The sequence below is a fragment of the Arachis ipaensis genome, chromosome B02, assembly GCF_000816755.2.
Source record: "Arachis ipaensis cultivar K30076 chromosome B02, Araip1.1, whole genome shotgun sequence".
Lineage (NCBI taxonomy): Eukaryota > Viridiplantae > Streptophyta > Magnoliopsida > Fabales > Fabaceae > Arachis > Arachis ipaensis.
In genome coordinates, this window is record NC_029786.2 from 91,935,199 (window position 1) to 91,939,923 (window position 4,725).

Sequence of the window (4,725 nt, forward strand, 5' to 3'; positions counted from 1 at the left end):
TCACTGTTACGACGTAGGGTCAACATAGTATCGAGTTTTGATCTGGAACACGTGGTGGCAAGCCACGGTACTTTACCCAAGAAAACTCGTATCTCAGATAATTGAGTGCATAAGCCAAATAATATTCATAATCATGGTAATCTTTGCATAATCATATCATATAAGTCATGGTACCATATACACTCCAAATATACTTATTTTCGTATTTAATTCATCACTTTTTTCACTTTACTTCACCTCCAAGTTACCTCAATTTCCTAACTTTATCTCATTACTGGAGTTACTACTATGATTTGGGGCTAAAAGAATAAAAATAGAGGTTTAGAAGTTTGAAATTAGACTTAAAAACACAAAATCCATTTTTGCTAAAACAGGAGCCACGCGTACGCGTGGAGGTGCATTTACTGAGAGGCCACGCGTACGCGTGGGCGTGTGAAAATCCTTGCTCGCGTATGCAAACACTTTCCTCGCGTACGCGAGGATCCCAACCCGAAAGGGTTGGTCGCGTTGCGTGCAGGTGGTCGCGTACGCAACTCCTTAAAAATCAATGTTCGCGTACGCAAACACACTGCTCGCGTACGCAAGCAGCCAAACCTGAAGAATTTGGTCATGACGCGTGCATTGGTTGCGTACGCAAGCTGTGCAGAATCAGCAAAATGCTGAAAAGTGCAGGATTTTCAGTTTTGCCCTCCAAACTTCCGACGCGCATAACTTTTTTGTTTTAAAAGATTTTCCATCCGTTCTTCAAACAGTGTAAACTTCACGGACCCAATTTTCATATGAAACAAATTTGTAACAATTTGAGGGTCTGGAAGCCGAGTTACGACTCATCAAAGTTCAGCCAAAAATCCATTTTTTATAAACAAACTCTAACCTCAATTTTCATAAAACTCACTCCCAACCTTCTATACACATATATTCAGCACCCCAACACCAATTACCACATCACTTCCATCACATATTATCATATACAATCATTCCTCAAATTTAATCAATCATATGCACAAATTTCCCAATAATGTTAATAAAATCATCAATATACCACCAACCATTCCTATTTACTCATATCATCATCATCATTAACTTATCACCTAACAACCTAGCAACATCATAAACAATAATCATGCAGCAAACACTAAATTTTATATCACATTCATCATTAAGGCGCTATGCATTAAACATACTCATTCGTTCCAACCTATCCTATGGTAATCTAGCCTAAGTTTTCACAGAACATTATATATTAAATACGTGAAACCTAAACCATACCTTGGTCGATTTCCACGTATTATCCAAGGCAACCCACTTAGGCAAAAGGCAAGGCTTCAACACCAAAATTTAGCTCTAACACCAACCAAGTTCCCAATCAAGCTTCCAATGGCTCCAAGGACTCCATATCATACATATATACACACCTAACACATATATAGCATATACATACCCAAAACTCAATACCCAACCTACTCAAATCAAGAAATAGCTAAGGTTAATAATCCTTACCATACCCACGAACCAAATGAACCAAGCCCAATAAGTTTTGCAAGCTAAATCGAACCTAGAGTACCAAATTCAACAAAATATCAATATAGATACTCACTAATTTTTAAAATTCAAGGGGTAGAAAAACTGAAGTGAGAATGAGGCTTACCTATGAAACTGTTCTGATAGATTCATAGAGCTCGACGCGGTGATCGCGTGACCGCAAACGGTGCGGCGATCGGAGCTCGGAGAGAGGAGATATGGTGGTTTGTTCACAAGGATAGGGTTTGAAAGCTTTTCCCCTTCTTCCCTTGTTGTGCGGCGTGAATGAAGAGGAAAGAGAAAGGGGAAGCTGTGTTCATTAAAGGTTAATGGGCTGAGTTGGGCCTTGGGCCCATTTTGGGCCTAATTTGATCGGTTCGGCCCAATTTTGGGCCAAATTCTTTGAAATTAGTGTCAAAATTCTTGTTTTAATGAGCTATTTCCTATTTTAATATAAAATTCACATTTCTAATTTTTTAAAATTTAATTTATTGACTAATTATTTGCTAATTTTATAGGGTTTACATTCAGGCCTCGAGTGTTTTTCGATCCTTGCGTCCAGGTCTGCCAAGAACACGCCAGCTGCCTCCTTGGACCTCTTTTGCAGGGACAAGCTAGCATTGTCGTAAGCGACAACCATCTCTAAATCTCTTCAGATCGTCCCCACCAACTTGTTGTTTGCCACAAACTTCATTGTTAAGAATTTCATGGAAATGACCGCCAATAAGTCATTAATGGTTCTCCTCCCCAGGATGATTTTGTATGCCATGGAATCCTTCGGGACTACGAACTCAGCCATTGCGGACTTTCTACTTGCCACGGAACCAATATAGATCGGCAGGACGACGGAGCTCTCTGGCTTGATGTAGTTATCGCCTAGCCCCACGACTCCATGGTGGTGGTCCTTGAGGTCGCTTTCCTTTAACCTCAGGGTGTCGAACACATTTTGGAACCTAATGTTCGAATATGCCCCTGTGTCAACTAAGATTTGCTTAACCAAACTCGTCTCGATTCTCGTCATAACCACCATTGGCGAGTCCTTTGGGAGGTCTTCGTACCACCAGTCTCCAGGACCAAATGTTATTTTGGAGAGCTTTCTGGGGGAAGTCTCTCCTCCGTTGCCACGACAAGTATCTTGGCATCTTCCTTTGTTGCGGACTTCGACTTAAATACACCATTCATGCCAACCACCACGTTCACTACTACTGTTGGAGTCATGTCCGGGTTCTCTGGAGGGTCTTGCTTCGGCTTGATAGCCCGACCACAGTCCTCTTCGAAACGCTCCCTTTCTTTTCTTCTTTGTTTTCGGATGAACCGCAAAAACACACTCAGTTTTCCTTCTCAGATAGCTTGTTCTAGTGAATCCTTCAAGTCGAAGCAATCCTGCGTCTTGTGTCCAAAACCCTTGTGGTAATCACAATACAGGTTCTTGTTTCCTCCGGCTCGGTCTTTCAATTGCCTCAGTTTCGGTAGAATGCCTCTATCCGCAATCTACTAGAAGACTTCCACGATCGGGCGGTCAAGGGGATATAGTTTGTGAATTTTCCTATCTGGGGAAAAGTTTAAATGGCCTCCCCGATGGCATCTCCCTTAGAGCATCCCTCAGTTTTTCCGGGTTGCTGGCCTGACGGGGGGTCGGGTGGCTAGCTGCTGTTTATTCGCGGCTACCACCTGACTAACCTCCTCATTGTTTATGTACTCTCTTGCCATGTATTGTATCTCATGGATTGTCCCCATAGGCTTGGTGGTTAAATGTTTTTGAAAATCCTCGTTCACTAAGCCGTTAGTGAGGCACAGGCTAGCCATGGAGTCTGTAAGGCCCTCAATCTCTAAGCACTCATTGTTAAAACGGTCTGGGTACTTTCTCATGGGCTTGCCAACCCACTGTGTTATCCTCAAGAGGTTGATCGAGTGCTTTGCCTTGGCGATGCGTGTGGTGAATTAGGCTAGAAACTTCAGAGAAATATTTGAAAAGGTGGTTATAGAACCTTGTGGGAGAGAATTGAACCAACGGAACGCTGGTCCCACCAGGGTTATGGGAAATGTCTGGCACCTGACCGCATCTCCCACACCCTCCAAGTTCATTTTGGCCTCGAAGGCCGTGATGTGCTCTTGCAGGTATTTGATGCCATCATGCCTCATGTCCATCGGCTTATAGAAGTTCTTAGGTAATCGGACTTTGAGGATGGAGGAGTGGAAGGGGGTGGTGCTGATCACGATGGGATCCCAATGCTTCCTTTTCCTCTCCTTCCTATGTTCACGGCTTCTTGATTCTCGGGAGTAAAGGAACTGGGTACGACTGTCGGTCTCGTCGCGCCCATCATCCTCCTCTCCCGCGTGCCATCTTTCTTCCTATCTCCTTAGCGGGGACTAGGTGCGAGAATGGCTCGGCCGGGCCTTTGCGTACGAACGAGTGTTTCGGCGAGTCTCAAGGTTGTAGTGGTCTCTCGCTGCCAACTCTCTTTCGAGGTTTGAACCTTGCGCTTGAATTCTTGCATATTCGGAAGTTGTCGCTGCTTGTACCCCTGAATGGATGCCTTTCCGAGGACTGATCGTGGGAGTGGTCGTTATTAGAGGGGGTTGGTCGGCGTCTCCGGGAGGTCCCCGTGCTCAGTCTACTCATGAGACGACCTCCTTACCGCCCGTTGTTCGCACCCTTCCCTGGCTCATCCTCTGGGCGGAGGAAGACCTCCATCCTCAGCTCGCGTCAGTCCCACAGACAACGCCATTGTTCGTGGGTTCAGAGGGTCAGCTGGTGTTAGGGTGTTTCGGGTGAAGATGAGGACCTGAACATGAACTTCCGATGGAAGGAGTTGCGTCTGTGGTTCATTGGTTGATCAGTGAGTGGGGCCACCTGCAAGGACACTCCGATGCCAAAGTTAGCATCCGTACGGTAAGACAGTTAGATTAGGGTTGTGGTGACGTGCCTGAGGAAAGGGATAGATCCCTCTCCTTTATCCCCATTCGTCGGGTAGATCCTCTCGCTTGGACCCAATTCCTTAGAAGCTGGCAGCTGTCTAGATCTCCCTTGAGGAGATTGTGTCATGTGATAGGCGTTTCGTTGTTTGGTTGGATCACGATCCACTTGGTGGAACTCCAGTATTTGTTGGGTTAAACCAGAACATTTTAAAACAAAATTCAATATTTAAGATAATTTTAAATGTCAAAAATTTTAGGAATTATTTTTATTTTTACCCAAAATTT